At 35.1% G+C, this 23,366-nt stretch overlaps 1 long non-coding RNA gene across 1 annotated transcript; it reads right to left on the bottom strand.

Annotated features, from left to right (window-relative positions):
- Window positions 1-14,532: 14,532 nt before the first annotated feature.
- Window positions 14,533-20,587, bottom strand: LOC134432503 (uncharacterized). Its single transcript, XR_010031360.1, has 3 exons — window positions 20,566-20,587; window positions 19,162-19,237; window positions 14,533-14,591 (listed from the first exon to the last, which is right to left on the bottom strand). It is a non-coding gene; the product is annotated as an uncharacterized LOC134432503 (long non-coding RNA).
- Window positions 20,588-23,366: the final 2,779 nt, after the last annotated feature.

Raw genomic sequence — 23,366 nt, forward strand, 5'->3', positions numbered from 1 at the left:
TGCGGAGTAAACATTGTACAGGCAGTGGGGATTTTACAGATGAAGGAAGAAGTCATGACTTCCATAAAAACATAAAATGGTTTAAAGAATAAATTTTACACATAGGAAAAGCATACAAAAAATTGCATTCTGAAAGTCTCAGGTTTAAAACTGCTATATCACAAAACAATAATTTGTGCTAGACCATAGGTTATCATTATGTAAACCTCCTGAGTCACCTACCAAAATCTCAGATACTACTGCCAGACAAATGTCTGTTCTTGGGTAATGATTGATGCACTATGTATTAGCTGCATTCAAATCAAATCATAGCAATTATCTAAGTCGCAGGTGCAAAATTTTTTAATTAGACAGAAAAATCTTGCCATCCAATCTCTGGTTACGTATTAAAAGCTTTTCAAGGTATAATAATTCAAATTTATAGTCACACTTCTTTAAAAAGTTTTCCACTTCTCTATTCTTACAGAAAATAAACTTGTGTAAATGTGATTTTAATAATATGAAGATATGGGGAGAATATAGAACTGCCCTGCTGGCAGAAATATTTAATTTGTTTATTTTCAGCAATTAATTTGCAATGTCATTCATACACTTGCATATTTTTCCCATATTCACACAAGTGTACTGGCAATAAATTTAATGTACTAAAAACATAGGATTGGCAGACATTAAAGAGCCAACCCTTTATTGGTGCCTCAAAGGAAAATGAGTGTGCTCAAGTGAAAAATATGGCCATTCACTGTGGTGTGAGAATTTAAGTGTGCTGCCTTCTTCCATGCAAACAAACTTGAAATCTCAGAAATTTCCCCCTAACCTGTGGGAGCGAGCCGGTGTGCTGCTGTTTGAGTGTGCAGTAAAATACCACCCCCAGCATGTGCCCGGTTTTCTGGCTTGACCCTGTCTATACAAGCCCTGTAAAGATCTGGTTTTTGCTTCACAAAGACCCGCACTGCCGGGGAGGTCCTGCTGCTCACAGTGGCTGTGTCGCCGCTGAGCACTGAGCTGAGACTGTCTGAGAGAGTCCTGCAGGGCTGTGCAGAGCGGCTGCCTGCCATTAGTGGGGATTCTGGTATTCCTGACCCGCTCAAGCTTTCTTCTGCATTCCTTGTTCTTGGCAGCTCTACGTCCTTTCTTCCAAACTGTTCTGAATTCTAGGCCATGAGAGGGACTTTTTCTGTGATGTGTACAATGAAACTGAGAATGAGAGGATTTTTTCGTAGGCAGACTACAAATTTTATGTCTTGTGATCTTGCCTTTGATTTATTTTTACTTACCTTTACTGTGTCCTTTTCATATTTGAAAGTCATACTTCTGGTCTGAATTGGGCAATTTCAAAGTGCCTTTCTCTTCTTCTTTCTTTCTTTCTTTCTTTCTTTCTTTCTTTCTTTCTTTCTTTCTTTCTTTCTTTCTTTCTTTCTTTCTTTCTTTCTTTCTTTCTTTCTTTCTTTCTTTCTTTTCTTTCTTTCTTTCTTTCTTTCTTTCTTTCTTTCTTTCTTTCTTTCTTTCTTTCTTTCTTTCTTTCTTTCTTTCTTTCTTTCTTTCTTTCTTTCTTTCTTTCTTTCTTTCTTTCTTTCTTTCTTTCTTTCTTTCTTTCTTTCTTTCTTTCTTTCTTTCTTTCTTTCCTTCCTTTCTTTCCTTCTTCTTCTTTCTTTCTCTCTCTCTCTCTCTCTCTTTCTCTTGGGAGAGAACTCTAATTGTCTTCCCTGATTTACAATATTAATACTTTAACTAATTTATGAAAAAACTCACCCTTTGTCTTACATCTCTCCATCCTTCTCAGTGTTCAAAGGCCATCAATAATTTAGAGAGTTCTCCATTGCTGTGTGACATTCATAATAATAAATAGATATTTCTTAGGCAATTAAAAAAAAATAGAATGAGCTGAAAACAATTGAGAGTAGCTCATGCTTGAATTTTTAACAAAGGCTTACCAGGAAATAGTTTGTCTTCATAAATATTTTTGAATTGTCACTTCTCTGAAGTGGTCCCAAAGGGTAGGGGTTTAAAAAAGTTCTAGCTGATCTGCAGGCTGCAAAGCCTTTTGTATTAGCTGTAGTTCCCTTACATTCCTTGCTAATAACCTCAACAAGAACAGTGGTTTTAACAGTCAGGTTAGTCTAGTCCAGAAAGGGACCTGCCACACTAGGAGATTGGAGATAAGTGACTAATGCTTGACCTGTTGGGCAGAGCAAAAAAGAGTAACCAAAGTAAGGAAAAAAGAGTAACCAAAGTAAGCATAAAGGACATGGTGCTTCTTTTTAATAATTAGAGCATGGATGTTGGCTGGGGACCAGACTGAAATAGAGCTAGAGCTTTTTCCTATACATAGTAGAAATAGAACAAAGTGAGGTTAATTTACCAAATGTTTGTTCAAAGGTATAATCATATTTCACAGGAGAGTCCCAGGAAAATGCCTTGCTTAAGAACTAGGTAGTGAAGTGTTCATGGGTTTTCTGTGAAGTCCAAGAAGATGCTGAGGTGTCTCTGCTGAAATGATCACCACCAGAAAAGTCTCTTGACTCTTCCTAGGTCCAGCAGTGTTTGCAGTCTGTATTTGTGGCTTCAAAGGTAACATCTGTACTGCAAGCAGTGACTATTCATAAATACAAATTTTATTCTAAAGATGAAGTGCTTCTGTCCAATAGTAAGATGAAAACCATTTTTGACACATGCTTCTAAAATACTTGTTCAGTCATTTCCATTCCATAGCAACATATACTGCTGTGTAGTCCTGTTGTCCTTTAATGAATATACTTTGTCTAATGCATGATTTCTTTTACAATCTAAAATGTGTTAAAAATCTTCTAACTGACAGTTTTACTCTTCTTTAGTATCTTTAAGCACAAGTTTTATTCAAATATTTTTAAAGAGATGAGGTGGTGTCACTTAAAAAGCTCAAATTATAAAATTATCATTTTCCCTGGTGATTTCTGGTGAAAAGGACTGCCTTCAGATGGATGAAATTGTTTGTGACTACAGAATATTTTCCATTCCTGAAGCCAAGCTAGACTTCAGATCCTGTGGAGAGCTTTGTAAGCACATTATACATTCTGGGAAAATGCAACAAGAAATATCCTTATGACTTTTCATCAGGTATTTAAAAAACTTGGTGGCTTTAGTACCTTTTGCCTGAATATTGCAATAATTTCTATATATATATGAGATGGCTGGAAAAATATTTGTGAAAATGACATCCTAGGAATGTCTAAATAAAATAGACTTTAATACATTAACCCTCAGCTATCCCACTGGAAAACAATAAAAATATCCTCAAAATCTAATGTATTGTCAGTGTTGATATAGACAGATTTAGATAACTTGATGTTTGAAATAACATAGTTAAAAACTGTATTTCAAGTGTCATTATCGGCTGTGATAAAATTAGCTGTTTCTTTAAGAGTATGTGACAAAATGAGATGATCAAAGCATAAGGAAGAAGGACACAAAAATTATATAAAGATCCCAGCTGGGTAATTGGAGCAATGAATAGGAACACATAAATCTCCCATTTCTATGGGAAGTGATCATTGTGTTGACTTGTTTGGAAACATTACAGATTTGAGAATGAAAACTGAGAAGGAAACAATCTGGTGGGATTAATTTTTATTTTGTAAGAAGGAAAAACATTTGGCACCAGGAACAATTTCTTTAAAGTGTGGCACATGGTATGCCAATAACATCATGTGGAGAAAAACAAACTTCACCTATGTCTTTCTCCTTTGCTTAGAAACCTGCTTGGTTTTATACACGTGTCTCTGTACTTGTTGGCTGTAGAAGACATGAACAGACAGAGGCAAATTTACTATAACCTTGGACCTCACTGCATGAACTACAGGGTCATTCTCTTTTCTGAGCAAAATTTTGTGATATGTGAGACATTCTGTCTTTCGTGAGGTTTGGGAGGACATTTGACAATCTATTTCCTCCTTTGTAGTTTCAAGAGGACGACAGGAAACTAATATTTCTCCTATGGGCTATTGCTTTTCACATAGCTTTGCTCTCCATGAGTGTCTTCTTTTTCCTCAGACCCCTTTCAGATGAGGTATCAGCATGGTCTTATTCCAAAATATCACTGCATCTCTCAGGAAAGCTTCTTCTATGACTCATTTTTTCCTGCTCCTTTAAAATGAACATGCAGACTCTGTGGACTACAAAATGAAATAGCAGATTGAATATGGGCTTATGGCTCCTAAAAGTAGTCTCCTTAAAACTGCCTTCTAATATGAAGATTTTATTTCTTACTTGGCAGTGCAATAGCTCCTGTCCTAAATTCATGTATGAATACATGTATACATATATAGGCATATATAGGTATGGAGATACATATGTATGTATGTATGTACATTTATTTGTGCACATCTATTATTTTCACATTAGTGCACAACCCTCTTTGGGCCCCTCAAAAAAAGGGTGTGATTTTTATTTCTGAATAATTCTATTCCAAGCCTGAAAGTATGTACTTGATGCAGGAGTTTAATACAACGTCAAACAGATTACAGTCTGGTTAGTTCCTGAGCCATACAATTAAAAGGGATTTTACAGTGGTGTGGCCTACATTCACTGTCCTCACTCATTATTCAGGCTCCCATCACACAGGGTATTCACTGGAGGTTATAGGAAGGAGTGCCACAGCACACTGAGTCCTCAGATCTCAGAGTGGTTGCCCTTAGAACATATTGTACTGTAATGTGATGGAGAAGAAATACAAATAATGTTAAACAAGAGAAAATGCAACAGCTCCTTGCATGTTAAGATTAAGAGTTTAGACATGACAAAATAGCCTCTAGGAGTATGTTCATCTTTGAGCTCTCTCAGATCCTGGGCTGATTTCTCTTGTTACATTGCAAATGAGCAAAATTAATTAATTTCTTAATATCAAATCAATTCCAGGATACAGAATTAAATGTTCAAGAATTCCAAGCATGCACATTTCTGGGGTGTCTGGAGGGAAAACTCAGTTACAATACCTGTCACAATAACTTGTGGACAGAGGCCAGGTGCTCAGCAGATAGAAGAGTGCCTTTAGAAGCATGTAGCTCTGCAGAGAGGTCTTTCTGCCTTGGAATGAGTCACAGCATCTTCTGCAGTCTCTTCTGCTTTATGGAATTAGCTCAGCTGATTGAGGAAACCTGAAAATCACCATGTAACTACTCAGATTGTTCCTATGCAATACAATTCAGAAGTAAAATGAGGCAAGGCCCTGGAGTGAAATGAGAAGTAGCAGGAGGGAGGAGGGCATATTCGGTACTAAAAAGTTTAAATGAGAAAACTGTGCCTGGCTTTGAAATATCACTCGAAGAATTAGACAATCATTAAGAAAGTAAATAGTGTGTTTGTAATGTTTTCAATAGAAAATTAGGTTAAAATAGAACCTCCTGTATCTGCTGATCAACTTCATCTTTATAAAGCAGTATAGAAAACATGTCTAATTCTGATTGTTCTCTGGAGGCAATGTCCCTGACGGTGTTAAACATAATGTTCTATATAGCAGAAGTACAGACATGCATTTTAAATATGTGATGTGCAGTTGGTTTCCTTATTGTGAACTAGAGAGCAAAATGAGATACATAGTAAAAGATACACCTAAATGTACAGTATATACAAATATAAATATGAGCAATTTATGTAAGTAAAGTGCTCTTTTCAATTGCAGTAATACTGAGGAAGTGCTTTAAATTTAATTTCATCTTAGGATAGGTTCAGTGCACATAGTGCAAGATCTACTCGTTTGGTTTTATTTCTGCCATTGAGAACTTTGATATCTATATATTTTAAGAACCCACTAAGGTTATTTACTCTTCTGAGTATGGTCACTTAAGGAGAACTTTTGCTCTGTATTGATATGACATTAACCTACTACTATGATAAGGTAAATAATTGAGAGATTAAAATTTACAACTTAATAGTAGGCTACAGTAACAGGTATTTATCAATGCCATGAAAACAATGAGTATTAACAGATTGTTTTGAGGCAGAAGACATTTTTTGTTAACTCTAAGATTAAAAATTAAATTAAACCTCCCCAAAACAAACAAAAAAAATCCCATATTTGTTTGAGTGACATAAATTTCTTGTTGCGCCCTTTACAAAAATAGAGAATATTGACTAACACAGCAATTAGAATTGCTGCTTTCATCAGTTGACTAAGATTTGTAGTTATGTATTTCAGGGCCCAAATCCAACAAATCACTTAAGGCCATGGTAAAAGTTAGGCCTATGCTTAAGAGCTTTTCTGGATGAGGTCCTGAGATATGAATACTCACATCTCATGACTTAGAAACTTCAGTTAATTTTCTTAAGAACTGCTGGGAAAAATTGTCTCCTGCCACAGAAAAGAGTGATGCTCTCATTTCTGGCACGAGCCACTCCCTTTATCCTGAACAGCAGCTCCTGCACACTGTGGGAGCAAGGATACTGTGCTTGGCTTGGTAAGAAATTTGACATTGTGTTGCATAAACTACTCTGTTCATAAAATAAATCTCAATGTGTCCCTCTGCAAAGTGGCTCTCAGCTGCTTATAAAATAACTCAACTGAGAGTCATTTCAACCAAGCATCTCAGCAGAGATTTTGGCAATACATAATTCCTAATAATAGAGAGTTAAACATAAATACTAAAGGAAGAAAAAACCTCACAGGTTTTCTAATCAATTGTTTGTCAAGCTATTGTATGTAAATTATTGTTAGCCTGAGGAAATTCAGTTTCTTTTACTAGCAGTATAGGATTAGAAGTTATTCTTTTATGTTTTCATTTCCACAAATATAATAATACAAGTTTCAGGAAAAAAATTTCTTTCTACTGCAGTTAAACAGTAAGTCTCTGAATTTTATTGAACATGATTTCACCTTCAGTATGTTTATTCTCAGTGCCTCTCTTCTAATTTAAAAATAGAATGAAATGAGTACCTCAAGGAGAACTAGAGTGTGACAGTTAAATCCAATATAGAATCAATATTCCAGACAACTGAAATAAACTTATATTTCTTTCTTCCTTTCATGATTACTCTCAAACTCTCATTTTTCAAAAGTCTGAAGAGAAAAGAATTTAGCAATGAGCTGGAAATCATCAGAAAGGCAAGCTAAGGTGAGAAGGATTTCAGAGCTATACAGGAACTACAGAACAAACTTTTGATCCTCCGCTCTGTACAGCCCAGTTTTAAATATATATTTTGATCCCAAGAAACTCCAGTTATCCAGTACTAAATATCTGGTCACTAATATGTCACTCAGGTAATACTGACTCTATTTTTGACAGGAAATTCTGGGACCACAGCAGTCAGATGAAACATTCTCAGTAATGTTCTTGGTAATTTCTCTTACATTACTTTTGTCATATATATTATATTTGAATATGTCCTCCTGGGGAATTCTTAAAATTAGGAGGTTTCATTCCTTCCTTTCCTTACTGTTTCTCAAAACTGTGTATATAAAGATGTTTTAATAATGCCTGATAAATCAGCTGTGTTGGAGTTTATTACTGTGCTTTTTTTGCATAACTTCCCAGCAAGGCCTTTCTGCTATTGTATTATACAAACTTGAACACTGTAGGATACGTTTTCATTTTCTATGCAGAGTCTCCTGAAAATGTGGAAAGAAATTTGTGTTAATGTCTACCTAGTCAAAATAGAAAGAAAAATGTTTAGGTGTACAAAAAAATGTTTCGTTATTAAACTAAAGTATGCAAATTACCAGAATATTCTATTAGTTGCTAAAAATCAGGAAACTCAGCATAAAAAAAACAAAGAAAAGAATGCTATTTTTGGACATTTAAGTTGACATGCACCTAGAAAGAGATATTACTTCTTAGTACACTGTGCCTCAAAAGTCAATTTCCCATTTACAGGCAAATGGAAAATAAATCACTTTATGTCACTTTGCTGAGAGCAAAGAATGTTTAAAATAATAATGTCAGTATAGTATGATATTTTCTCTTCCATCAACTCTGATGTCATGTTTGATACTATGTTATTGTGTTATAGGTCCCAAGATGAAATGATTGGCGTATGAATCATTTTTACTTTGACCCAGGAAAAATTGGGAAATGATAGGCTTGTCTAAAGGATTTATCTTCTGACTGTTGGAAAGTGTAAAACAATCTAAAAGTGTTCTTTAATGATTCCTCTTTATATGCAACACAGCTCAGGAAAAACATGACCTAGTACTGTACTATGAATTATGCTGAAATGCAACATTAACGAGGCACTTGTATTTGCCGTGAAAACTGATAGTAATGTAGGTGTCCAGTGTCTAAAAACCTGGTTTAATACATCACATGTATTTGTTGTGACAGTTACCACTGAAAAAAATATTCACCTGCAGTTTGGTGTATGATGTTTTCTTCCCTGCGAGTTATAAATCATATTGGTGTCTAGGGTCCCAATTTTGTGTCAGGTCTTAGGAAAAAAATATCCTGTGTAAGGTGCTGACTGCCTTGTAGTTTTTTGAATTATATCAGGATATTATTGCAGATTACCAGCAACCCTGCATTTCCTAGTATGTTCCTATAATATAATAATCTGCCCTGGAAATGGTAAGCTTCTTACACCCAGAATATTCAAAGTAGAAAAAATATATTTCCCAGGTATTCTGGGAATGAACATTTCCTGGATTCAGTGCAACATGCTTTTAATTACATCAAATCATCACAGATGTCCTTTGCCAAATTAACTTTTCAAACTAACTTTATAACAGATTTATATATCCTGTGGATATGTAGCAGTGGAGTAAAGCTAAGCCTGTCTGATTTTCAAGGCATCTCAATTTAAAGAGCTATAATTCATATTCAATGAGGAAGAATTTATAGGAAAACTTCCACAACCATTTAACAAGAAACTTTATGACGGGGTTCTTTTTTTTGCTTTGCTAAAAGCCCTTCACCTTATCTTTTAATTTTATAGGCTGATGCAACATGTTTAGATGAAGTTAGGTATTTTGATAATGTTTTTATAAAAATCCTAATATCAGAAATAACTCATTGCTTGGATTTACATGGGATGCTGGAAAATTTCCTGAAATGTATACAAGTTCTTATATTAGTGAGAAAAGTGACTTATTGCAAGTGGAATAAAAAAAAAAAAACCCAAGTCTTTATGTCACCAACATTTCTGTAATGCCTTGGCAAAATATGATGAAATCTTAATCTGACAAGTGCTTTAGGTCTGCCTGAACACAAACATTAGAATGTGCTTTTCAGTCTGACTAAATAAAAAATTAATGAGAAGTGGAAAAATATTGTGAGTCTGGTGGGGAATTATTGGCTGTGCATTAGTTAAAGCCTAATTTTAAAATCCTCATTACTACTCTGGAAAAGAGTGTTGTCAATTACAGCTCATACAGGGGAGCTGAACACACGTGTGATATAAAAAAAATTTAAAGTTTAAAAGAATTAAAAAGTAATTAGAAATAATAAAATCATTAGTGAAGGTAAATTATTATATCTGGACAACTCAAACTTTCTTGGAGAATTAATGTTTGCATTCATCTGCATATGACTCATAATGCATGGGATGTCGTGGTGCTGAAACATTGGTACAATAGCATTGCAAGATGAGGCTATTCTTGTTCCTGTGTCTGCTGCCCAATGAAAGTGTGAAAAGAGGAAAAGCAGATGTTGGAAAAGGGCACTAATAAACAAGCATTAGTGTATGACCTCTCTGGAACACTCAGGCGTGGAAGACTTTACAGACTTTATTTTGGGGAGCATCAATGTCTAACCACAATTTTTCCTACCATCTATGACAGATTACTGTCTTTGACTTCTGCCTGTACTATTTGAGCTGTTTGTTTTGTCAGGAATTCGGCATTCAGATCAATCTGTGTGAAAGTCTAAGCTGGACTCTGCAACTTTTCTCCCATCTCTGGCCTAAAATGGAACTGTTCTAAACACCAAACAGTCCTTTTTTTTGTCTGAGAAGGTCTTGTGCTGCCACTCTTGCCCATAGAAACAGGCATAGAAAAAGCATAAGAATGACTTCTGCTGTTTACAGAGAGCTGACAGAGAGGGATGAAAAAACCCTGTAAGTGAAAAAATATCAATATTTAAATATTGAGTGCTCGTGTCTTGGAGGGGTGATGAACCTGAATTATGCAGAGGGATTATATTGAAATATACAAAGATAATATACATAAACATATTTTACCTAAAGTGAAATTATAGAAAAGCCTCTAGGAGAATGTATTCTCTAGGAGAATGTATTAAGACTTTTGATAATATACCAACAAAACTAGTTAAAGTTGTATTTCTTTAACGTAGTTAATACTAAATTTGAAAAAACATGGCAATAGACTAATACTCCTGATTTGAGAGCAAACAGTTTTGCACAAGATCTTTCTTGTTAAATATGCATATCTTTATGACTAGGCCCAAACAGTGAGTTTTACTGTACTGAAGAGGCATCTTGCTACTTACATAGTGCAAGACTCAGGTGTGGTATTGGCTCCAAAGCTGAAAGAATGACTGTTCTGCCTCCAGCCAAAGCTCTAAAGATGCAGTGTCTGGCACAGCTCTTAGCAGAAAAGGAAAAGCCTACCAGAAAAAAATCAAGTGATATGCATTCCTCAAGTTTAGGTGACCAATAAGGTCATCAAGCAGAAACACTAGATTAAAAAAGTTGTTTTGTGACAGTTTAGAAATTTCCATGTTTGATTCCTCTGTACCAGTTTGAATGTGAATATTTCCGTTGTACCGTTACTCTGTGTTCTGAGCTGAAAAATCCTTATTTACTTATTTATTCCTTTGCTTTAAGATGCTTCATAGTGCTAATCATCTTTGTCACCTCATACGTAGTTTTTCACTATGTATTATTTATTTTCTAAGTTGGAGCAATTGGTGTTGTTCACACAATTCAAGATATGGGCACATGCATTCATTTTCCTTATTACTTTTTCATTCTTTTATAAGATTCCTAATGTTTACATCTATCTCTTGATCAGTGTGCTGTTTCCAGAGTATTTCCCACAATGAGTCAGGGAACACTTTCTTGAGATGTAAAGCACAAGTTATACCCCATGTCTGCAGTTTTTCTTCCCAAAGTCTATATGAACTCAGCTGTAGTTCTTGGATACAAAAAGCCCAAGTCATCTATTAAGTTTGTACTCTTCTTTTAGTTTTTTTATAAAAAAAATATTAGACAATAAATCCTGGACACTAAAATATAATTTCATGAAGTGTAATTTCTGAAACACTCTTTCAGACATTTTGGGGCAAGGGAAATGGAATAGAGGTTCTAATGTGAATACTGTTGCTACTGACTGTGTAAAAGTTTATGCAGATAAAATTTTTCAAATGTCAAATTTATTTACAATCTAAACTTAATGTTCAAAAATATCTGTGATTTGGATATATTCTTCATTTATTCATTTTAAATAATCTGCAGCTTGAAGTTTAAATCCATTGAGATTATGTGGACACTAGGAAAACTTTCCCTCTCCTGTTGTTATTTACTTCTGTAGCTTAGATATTTTCCCAGGATTTTAAACCATTAAACAGATGAACATTCCATACTTCTCCCACAGCAAAGAAATTAATTATCTTAAAGTTAAAACAATTTTTTATTTTTTAATTCATTACTTGAAAACTGAAATCCCTGATGTGGCAGATTTGGAAGGATTATCATTCAAAATAATGGATAAACCAGGCAATTTTAGGAAGATCTAGCCTAATTTTGTAGCAATGTCATATTAGCTGTTAATCTTGTGGTAAATTACTGCAAAGTTTTTAATTACTAAAAATTATTGATTTTATTATAAATTCATACTATGTTTATTTTGATTTAATTTATGGTGCTTTCAACTTTTTCTTGGATATGTCACTATAGGTCTCTTTGTATTCTTTTACTGTTCAAAAATATTAGTTTACTGAAAAGTTAGTCCTCAGATTTATGCAAGAAAGGCACAAAAGCTTGATTTTGGCCAGAATTGCTTTATGTATTTAGATTTGGAAACAAGAACTGATGTTTTTTGGATGTCTAATGAATACAAATATCTTTATGGCGATCTTATTTGCTGGTATTTTCTGAGTAATGGAAGAAACACCTGTATCTTGCATTTTTTGGGTGGTGTCCTCCAACCTCCATAATGCGCCATGGCACATCATGTGCCTTTGTGCAACAGGAAGCATTTTAATGTAAATATCTGTTCATAAACTCAGTTAAAGTGGGATGTGCAAAAATGTGCTCCAAAACATGTCTAGTTCTGCCAAGAACATAAATTAGCTTTCCTGAGTAATGTGGGTGTTCATAAAATGTTCAATAAAAAATGGTAGACTAGACATTTTATCACTTGCAGCAGCTTTAACAAAATCCCTTAAAATACGTAGAAAATGTTAGAATCCAAGATCCATCTAAGCCACAATTCTTCTACTGCAAATGAGACAAAGGAAAAGCAATTTCTGAATATTAAGTGGAGAGAGTCATATTTTTAAGTCGACACTTTGGATTTGGAGATTTAAAATATAGAACTGAGATTCATAGGGAATGTAATATCCACCAGTAAAGAGCTAAATATCTATTCATAGCAGCCAAACTATGCATTTTCCTTGGCCATTACAAATCTTATGGCTGTATGTAGACATATCTGCTTAAATATCCAACTAGCCATGATCACAAGAAATAACACAAATTATTATTTCAAGAATAGGGGTATTATGAACAAGTTCCTATATGTTTTCAAACCTGAAGATTTCTGCTGCATTCTTGTTCTTCATATGATTGCTGCTGCAACCAGTATTAAGAAAATCAAATTTCTAGTAAACTGCCAGGTTTTTTTCTGATTTGGGAACTGCTTTCAGACAAATCTACAGGCTATAAACTCAATATGTCACCAAGGGTTATTCATATGAAACATGGTCAGCTTCAAGCACAGTGGGAGTTTTATGACTTTTGCGAACATTAAATGTTTTTTGCAGCAATTCTTGTCAATGACCTCTGTCAGGAGTATTGGTAAGAGTTTGATTGCTTACTATAGACTTTCTGCTTTTAGATGTAGGAAAAGGAAGAACAGACATGTTGTTAATAAATTGTTCATTTTCTGTGTCTTGGGACAACTGGAAATCTTCATGTACATGGTATTAAAGGATGGTGCTTCACAACAGGAGTGAATTTGGAGACATGTTCAATTACTTTGATACTTTCCTCCTAATTTTCCTGATAAAATGACTCTCTAAGTGCATTGCAATGTAGGTCATAGTTTGGTATGTTTATGTTTTACTGTTTCAAGGCTTTTACAATGCTGTCATAAGGGTACAAGTCTCCTTCCTATTACTTTTACAGGCACTTTTACTACTTACCAACTTCCAGCAGAAGTCTATCTTCCCTTTGGGGATTTAAACTAAAACACATTGGTTTTAAATTTTTTTCTCTATCAAGCTTGTAAATGTATTTATTTCACAAAATATAATTTTGTTCATTAGAGCTATATAATCAAAGAAATTGCTTAATGAAAAAATTTTCTCATCTGTACAGCTGTGGAGTGTACCCTTGAACGTTACCAAAAAAGGCAATTATGACATAATTCAAAGGAGATACCAGACAAGAAAAGTAATCTATGCTCTTTTGTTATTGTTCCTATGGAAATTGGATTTTTTCCCGCATTGCAATCGTTTGAATACATCCCACTATAATGGGGAATTTGTTGGGATTTTGCAATTTTTCTCTCCCCTCTAACAAGGAATGAATCTATAAGAGATGACAACCAGTAGAGTATCTCCTGAGCTTCAGAAATAAAATATTTTTTTTACCTAGTATTAGTAGACTTCCAGGATGAAAATGGGGAAATTGCTTTACTTATGGCCATAAGGATAATTTGTACAAAAGGAACTAAGTGTTCTTGACAGCACATCTTGTGTCTTTTGTGGTGGTACATTTCCAGGTAGCTCTCATGTCAAATAATTGCAGCGAGTAAATAGACAAATCCTTGCAGAAGGAGGTATAATAGAAAACATGGAATGAACATGGCTGTCCATGTGTTTATTGTTTTCCATCTGAACCAGCTGTGATGTTGTGATTTGATAAACTTCTGTCACTTTTTTTGGATAATTTTTATAAAGTTCATAATGTATATATGTAGCAATGTGTATGGGCCTATGAACATCCACATCTTTGTCTTCTTGTAAATTTGTTTTTTGCATACTGCTGTTTATGTTCAGAAATTGAAAGATCTTAGTGCCTGGGTGTGAAGGAATTTCTGTTTTCAGAGAGTTAAAAATAAGATGAGAGAGGACCATTTAGAAAATTATTTTTGTCTGCTGTTCAGTTGACATGAGATCAAGACAACTTGCAAGACACAAGGATGGAACATGAGTCACTGCTTCAATAACTCCCGAAGAACATTCAGATGTTAATTTTAGAAAGTCTATAGCATGCAGTAATAAAGGCATGGGATGAATCATAACAGGGAATAACGTGGTACTTAAACATCATATTTTATCTGATGATCTCAAAGTACCTCACTGATATTTAATTATTGAACTCCCACAACATCCTAGAGAGGTGGCTAAATATTAATTTACCTTCATGAGATAGTTGTTGTGGTTTAAGACCAGCTGGCAAATAGGTATCACACAGTTGCTTACTCAGTCCCACTTCTCCTCTCCACCCTAAAAGAATAGGAAGAAAAATCAAAAGTAAAACTTGTGGGTTAGGATAAGAAGAGTTTGATAATTGAAAACAAAATAGAATATAATAATAATAGTAAATATAAATGATAACAAAAAGGGAAAGAACAAACCCCAAAAAAAGTGATGTACAATACGATTGCTCACCACTCACTGACCAATGCATGACCCCAGTCATTGCACCCAGATCTGCCTCCTTTCCAGGCAGCACCTCTATTTCATATACTGGACATGACATTTGGGCCAGCAGTCCTTATGCTTCTTCACAGTTTTTCTTTTGTGTACCTCCTAACTGACAGAGCATGAAACACACAGACACACAATTAAAAATAAAAATAAAAAAATAAAATAAAAATAAAAAATAAAAAATAAAAATAAAAATAAATAATAATAATAATAAAGATAGAGTCTTTCATTCAGGCTAAATGTTACAAATCAAACACTGCTGTTATCTACATTATTCCCCTTCTGAATCCAAAACACAACAATGTACTGGCCCCTCAGAAGAAATTAACTCTTTCTAAATTGAAACCAGGACATTAATCGACTCTGGAAGAAAAATTGGAAGAAGCTGTAAGAGTAAATCTGTAAATCTGTCTATGACAGTTGAAATATTCTCAGGGGATCTTGACTTTCAGTCTTTTATGTTTTTTAAATTCACGTCTCTTAAAAATGCTTGTGGAATATAAGACTCTTTAAAAGGGGAAACTAACTGAAATCATGATGGAAAATTCTTTTAACAGCTGTAAGCTTCTTGATCTGTTCCATAAAATGAGAGGATTTTGCTATGGTCTGAGCTAGGAAGCATCTGCCTTTGCTTTTGCAATGTGGTCTTCTCCACTTGAATTTCATAGGCCAGGAGCCAGAGGAAATAAAATACAGTATCTTCAATCCTGCCTACCTACTCATTGAGATGAGCCTCAAATATCAATACAAAAAAAATACTGCAGAGAAATTTATTTTTGACAATGTTTTTACATATTTTTTTCACTTCTATAACTGTCGTAATGGTTTAGGTATGGAGTTGGATATACAGTCAAGTTCAGAAATAAATTCCACTGCTTGCGAGACTGAAGACCCGAGAGAGCTAGTTTGTACCTCTGTTTGCTCATGCAGTTTTGGACAGCAGGAAGGTGGGACTGAAAGGCATTGCATGAGTAATGTAGGAAGAGTGGGCTGCACCTTTAACAGGAAGGTTAGCACATTCAATTGCACAGCCTCTGCCCAGGCTCTAGTTTCCAATGCTTAGGCATGAACACACTGGATCAGAATTTTCTTCACTAAGCCCCAAACTAAAGGGAAAAAAAAAAGAAAATTGAAGAGCTCTGATATTTGCAACAGCAGCTTGGAAAATAAATTTTTTTGCAGAAACATTTTGGGTTTTCTCACAGGTGGAGTGATAAATACACAATGATAAATACACTGTATTACATCCTTCACTTCAAACATAGCCCTTAACCACAAGGTCCTCTAGAACTATGACTGGTTAATTGGAAGGTAGGTATTAATGTGTTGCATGCCAAATGTGTCTGAAAGATGCATTCAGCCTCCCAGTAATAAAAATAGTTACCCATTCATGCCTTGAAGCCTGAAACTACCAAAAGATGAATATTGAGTGCAAAGTGCTGGGGAAGCAAGATGAATATTGAGTGCAAAGAAGTAAACAAGGATGGATTATTCAATTTTATACTATGGAGATCTTAAGTGCACATTGAATGTTTTCAGACTTAGGTTCAAACCCCACTCAATCTCTGAAAAAAAAATGTTGAAATTTCAGTATAAAAATGTATGGGATCTGTGATGATATAATAAAGACTGTAAGTTTTCTATTAACAGGAATTACCATACTGAGATAAGCATTAATGCACCTTTAAAGAACCATTCATAACATCCCTGAAGCTTGTTACTACTCACAGAATGTCTGTGAATTCACCTAATTTCTCTGGATATTTAAAATGCCATTTTAGTAGACTATACATGTTATATGGATTTGCAGTATAAGACCAAAACTTATCCAGACTATGCATTTTTTCTGCATGAAAAAAAAGGAATTTTTTTTGTTCACTTCCAGCAGAAGTTTTTATTTTATTTGCTTTGTTGGAAGACAACCAACTTAAAACTCAAATATGAAAACACAGAAAATTTTTTCATAAAATCAGCTGGGGGCAAATTTTTCCTGATCAGCTGGATGCAAAATTTCAGAAATCTAGGAGAGATATACCTCAATGAAACTAATTTTTATGTGTAAGGAAGATGAAAGGGTTTTCAATGAGACTCATCTATTAGTGCACTTAGGAAATATGAAAGAACCACACAGAATTCCTCCTCCAAGTAGACATATGAAAGACCTCTCAAAACATAATATACACAGTTTCTAAAACCCAGTGTTTTCCACATAAAAAATATTTAATGAATAACAGAGTTAAGTTGCTCTTGAAAGAACTCAAGCAAATGATCCCTATGGTCTACAGTAGACACAATTCAGTAGTCTACAAGGTTTTGGCCAGCACAATTTTGCTGCAGGTGTGCAGTGCAGGTGAAATCTATTATTAGGTTGAGGAAAATATCAATTGTGCTGTAGCTGATTATGTGTATTATAAAATTTAACATAATAATAGAATCAACTGCACACTGTAACTTTTTACTAAGGATATCTTTCTTGTAAGAAAAAAAATTGTAGGTTTTTTGCTACCAAGACAAATGACATCAATTTTGACTTTCAACTTCTCTAGTAATAACTCATTGTTCTGAAAATCCTTTACAGCTGAAAGGAAAAAGAGGTATGTGCCTTTATACCTGACTTGAAAGACCATAAGGAAGAGATTTATTTTGTATTTTACTTTCTAGGCTATTATGTTTATGAATTGTGATTTTGAAGAAAAGTGAGAAAAGTGATGGTTTTTTCCTTTTTTTTTTTTTCAATTAGAACAAACAAAGGAACTCAAAACTGTGTTAGGATATGTGTTTTTGTCTGTAAAATACTGCTTTTTTGCTTTTCTAAGCAAAAGGCTTAATATCCAGTGACTTTTAAGATAGATGACATGGTACGTATGGAGAAGGGCTTCCAAAGTAAATAAAGTAGAAATACTTAGTTTGAATGGACTCTTAGTGCCATAACACTTCAGGGAACAATCTAAGACCCGTTTGGTTATTTTTACTTGCTTTGTCCTCCTCCTTTGACACTGCAAAGGAGTGACATGCTGCTCTCTGACAGGAGAGCCTCAGCTGACCTCTGATCTTGCAGCCGTGCCTGCACAGGTGGATGCTCACACTTGTGTGGGTCCCAGAGGAGTCACCAGGACAGTGGGAATGCTGCTGTCCGTTTGCATGGACCCAGGTACTGAACTGCAGCCTCCACTGGCTGCTGGGGAAGCAAGAAATGAACTTGGCGGTCTGGCAGCTACCTCAACCCCATGATGGTAATTCCCGTGTTTCCTATCTTGTCAGGTTTTTGAAAGACAATGACTGTTCCAAACTTTTGCAACAATTGTTTTGTACTGGAGTTTCACACCTGGTGTTTTCTTTCATTTTTTTCTACCATTTTTTTTTTTTTTTAATTATTTTTAATAAATTTTTCTTTTTTCTTCTCTACATCCTAGACACCTGTTCATGAAAGAGGAGGTCATGTCAGGTATATCCTGACTTAGATGAGTATTTACTTAACTGAAGCTGTCAAAGCATTATCCATTTGGGGCAGTTTCTGTTACAGTAATTTTTTTTCAAAGCAACCTATTGATTTATCCGTTACTGTCTGCTAGAAACCACAAAGAAATGAGAAAGATTTTAACTAATTTTAAATAATTATTAATTTTTTATTGTTAATATTTATATATTATTTAATAAATATTTGTACTATAACCTATTATACCACTTAGATAATTGCACCATGTGTGATTTGTTCATATTTTGATTAAGAGGTGACTGGCTAATTAATGCCCATATTGTTGAACTTAGTGAAATACATTGAATTGCTGTTGGAAAATGGCGTCAGCTTATTTTTACTGAGCATGGGCTCTAGAGAGTTTTCTCTTAGCATATTTAAAAACTTGTCTGTAGTGATTCTAATACCATGAAAGCATAGGAAATACCATACAGGGATGAAAAAAATATTTCTCATGAGATTTGGGCCAATGTATAACTATCTTGTTCTTGCAAATTCAAAACACAAATTAGGAACATTGGAAATTCATCCATTTTTTGCACAATTTAGTGCCATGAGTCAGCATTCACTATTATATATGCAACTATTGGAAAAAGGTCAATTAATAGAATAGTACAAGTTTGACACAAACCCCAGTGGTTATAATTTCACTTCTCTATAATTATGCAAATACAACCTCACATGAACTTCAAGTAATTTTTGGTGCTATAAGCCCACACAAAATGAAAATTAAAAAGTTTGTTCACATTTCTATGAGCAAAATGGTGACTCACAGTAAAAAATAAAATCAATTAGCATACTCTATAGATGACTAATATTTTTTCCGGGGGTTATGTAAATATCTCTTTTCTAATTGGCTCTGGTGTCCTTTGAGAAAGGAGAGAAACTTACTGTGCCTGTGTTCCCTCTGGATTCCACCTGCCTAGACTGGTGTGTGAACCCAAACAAGGGCCCTCTGGGGTTACCTCTGAAAAAATACAACAGAAAGACAGATATTTATGACTACCACTTGTTGAGCCTTCATGGTTGAATGGCTCTGCCTCTGATGTGTCCTTCTGAGTAGGTTTAAGATGTCAGGGAAAAACTCTCTCAGAGGTTATACTGAAAGGAAGGAATGGTCGGTCATAGGTGGTGTACAGGTCTACATGAACCCATTGCCTATCTCAGTTTGACAGTTTTGTACAGTGTCTCTTACTTTCTTCATCCATCCCTTTACTCCCTCTCTCTGCAACGTGATCTCTCCTCATTTTGGTATATTTAAGCTGTGTAGTTTGTTTCAAACGATTTATACCTTTGACATTCTCTTTGGTTCTACCAAAAAATATATAAGACTGTACTAGATACATGAGGGACACTCAAGCAACCTGTGATGGAGAAAGGGAACAAATAAGATAGGAAGCCAGGGGAAGGTGTGTTCAGCTGAATCAGTATGTGTCATCCTTTTAGCCATGCAATGTGTCTTATATCTAGGATAATTAACAGCAGTTATCACAGGTGTGATTTTGCCAAATTTTTCTCTTGTGGTGTGTTTTTATTCCTGTGCATAAACTTCCAGTTAGTTACACCACAGTATAATTATAGTACAATTAAATAGTATAATTGTATGCTCTACATATAATAGAGCATAATATTTTATGATGTATTTCCAGAAAGAGCAGGAGGTATTTTTGTTTTTCTAATAGTTTTAAAGAAGCTGCTTTATTACTTATTTTCTGTATTAACCTTTACCTAAATATACCTCAGATGAGATTTCTGCTTAATCTGTTCACTGAATCAGTGATAATTGATTGATTGGGAATCATACTAATTTGGTATGAAAAGCAGCTTTTGGTGGTATACTGAATGCAGACAGCCTGTGGCATCTAATTAGTATCACAGAAATCACAACAGCTAACATTAAGAAGACTAAAAAGCATATTGATACAACATAAACTAAATTGAATGAATCTTAAAATGAAGACGGTGCAATTTTTTCACCAGTTCTGTATTGAATTGAGAGGCAAATTGAGAGGCAAATTGTAAGGTAAAATGTGTTTCACAACTTTTTTCTTTTTAAGAAACCTTTGCTTCTAGTGTCCTCCAAACCTCTAAAAATATTGAAAGATATCATTTCATTGCATAGAGCATTGCAGAAGGATCTGCCAGACAATATTGCTGACTGAGAATGTATTCATGTACTCATCTGAGCACTACTGGCAACTGGCAGGCATACACAGGGCTGGTTTCTAAAGTTCTCTTCCACCCCTGTAATGAAAGAGAAAAAAGGGGACAAAAGCAAAAGCACACGAAACATACCTCTCATTTTGCCTACGTTTCTGTTTTTGCAGCAGTCTGAGTTTGTTTTTGCCTTGCTTTCTCTCCTGAAGGCTGGAAAAGTACCAGTGATGCACATAAGCCAGATGTTTGGAGGCTTGCAGAGCCAGCCACTTTGAAAAAGAAAAATGTAGGGAAGAGACTACTCAAGGGCTAGACCTTTGCTAATAAATGATGGAGTTCTTTTTCTCTGCAGATGTTTCATTCTAACAGAAGGAAGATTCTTTCTTTAGTTTAAGGCTTATATAGATTTAGCTGCATTCTTTTGTCCTCTGCACTAGAGATGTGTACTCTGTGGACAATAGCACTTTCTATGTGTCCCTGCTGTCTGGGGAGCTAAATTCCTGTTATGTGTTACAGCAATGAACCATCCTGACTAGATTTGCTCCTTAGACAGATTTTCCCCATGCTGAGTTGGTATCAAAGAGCCCAGTCTTACAAAATGTTAAATAAACTCTATTTCAAAATCTAGGAAATAGGACTGCTATCTGGCAACACTGGTAGCCACGCAGATCAGGATTTAAATATGTGTTCTTGATTAGAGAGTGTTTTTATTTAATTTCATATTTAAACTAAACACAAAGGTTTAAATAAATATCAGTGCTGATTGTTTACACCTTTCTCGCCACCATGGCTTTATACATTTATTATTCTGACTCTTTTAAAATACACTGGCAGCTTTTTATGGCTATATTAAGCAAACCTCTAGGGCAGCAGACAAGATGGTATTATTCTGAGATTAGGGAAGGAAAATGAGAAAGAAGCCCATGAACAAAGGCAGACTGAACAGGAAGAGGACCACACTCTTTTTCCACTGCTGGAGGAAACCGCAGCCCCTATTGTGTGTGCTCTGAAAGTGATTATCTCCAGTCACTAGTTCTCTCTGAGTCTAATCTGCTGATTCACTGGCTTTTTTTCATCAGGGTTGGAAATGAGACATCAAAAAGCATTAATATCCATTATAGTAAAGATCCAGACCAAAGGGACCATTAGCTTATCTGTGTTAAAATATTTGCTGGACAAATTTTGTTTCTCAAACACATTTTGAGGTGATAATTTCCTATTCTCAATACTTTCATTTTGCAAGGGGGTTGACAGCTATTGTGGAAATGAAATGTATCTGGCACTGCAACTTCATGTGCTATCACTTTGATTACATTATATATATGCATCCAAGGACTGTGATTGTGGAACCACAGATGTCTGGGGCTTGGCTAATAAAAGACAGAATTGTCAGCTGCCCTGTGTCAAGGATAACTGTCTCTCCCTGGGAAGCAGAGACTGAAGCGCCAGACTCGCGTCCTCACACTGTGAGGTCGCTAATTAACTGCAACACCCAGAGTGGGCCTGACTGAAATCAATATATTAAGCCCCACTGATAGTAAAAAAAAATAAAATCCTCAAATCCACAGTAATTTAGAAACAGGGGTAATGCAGGAGTATGAAAATACTAAAATTTATCCCTTTTTTGGAGGCGGTTCAATGCTTTTCTAAGATTTTGATAAGAGTAATTTTTGTTTCTCTGTATATCGCAGGATTTACTATGACACTGCTCCATTTATCACCCTGTTGAACTGAATTACTTGCTTAATTAAATGTTCTGTGCAATAGCAGTACCCGATGTGCATAACTTATAGCAGTGCAGAGAATGCCACAGTGCAATACTGGGCTTTAATTTTTGAATAGTGTTGACTGGGCTGTCCAAAGTCTTGCACCAGGACACAGTAGCTCCTCTGTGCTAAAAGGCATTGTTTTCTCCCCACTGCCCCAGGATAGGGCTGCTTCCTTTGGTCACCTCACCAGCATTCTCACACCACCAAGGAGCCCAGGCAGGTTCCTCAGCTGCTCTGTCAAAAGCTTTTGTCTGCCATGAGGACAGGTGGACAAAATGCAAGAGATTTGCGAAGAATTGTCTGCAAGTTGGATCTTTAGATTAAAGGGGTTTGAATATCTACTCTAATCCTAAAATGAACAAAAAAAACCAAAACAAAACAAAACAAAAAACCCTCACAAACACTAAAGCTGCTTGTGTTCTGGGTCATTCTCTGTGAAACCTAGATTTGTGGCTGAGAAGGAGCACCTCTTCCTTCTGCTTATACTTGCTGCCTATACCATGTAAAAGTTTTTTCCATGTTGAGTGTCTTAGGTGCAATTAACTGTAAACAGTGTGGTTTCTACTGGAAGGCAATTAAATTTTTTCTATAAATCAAACCCCACAATGATTGTAGAAATATGTGTGGACAAGACTCACTCAATTTATGCCTTTTTATTAATTGATTCTATGGGTGAGTGGTTGGATACCTACAATGCGGATTACATTTCACAATGTTGTGTGAAACCATGGCTATTTTTTTTTGCTTAAGCAGCTACATTCAGCTCTAGATGAAGAGGATAGCAGATGGACAGTGTTAAACTATGGAGGGAAGAGAAATGAAATTCTTTACTGCTTCACTATTATGACTATATGTTTCTAGTTGATTCTGTAGCCTTTGTATTAATTTAAATTCCTGATTATTGTGTCACTGAAGATTGCCTGCATACAAGTGCAAGATAATTTTACCATTTGAGACTTCTATTTCCTGTTGCATTATGTATCTTTTATCAGAGCATCACGCATACACAAAATGTGTAGCTGTGCCCTGCATGTGGTAATCTTCTTGGCCATATAAGTTGGCACTACAAACATCTCAACCAGCACCTCTGCTCTGTGCCCTAGATATTAATTTAAGATGTATCTGAGATATATTTGAGTATGGTTTTCATAAGGGCAGTTCTAGTTCAGA

This window comes from Melospiza melodia, chromosome Z (assembly GCF_035770615.1).
Source record: "Melospiza melodia melodia isolate bMelMel2 chromosome Z, bMelMel2.pri, whole genome shotgun sequence".
NCBI classification, from domain to species: Eukaryota; Metazoa; Chordata; class Aves; order Passeriformes; family Passerellidae; genus Melospiza; species Melospiza melodia.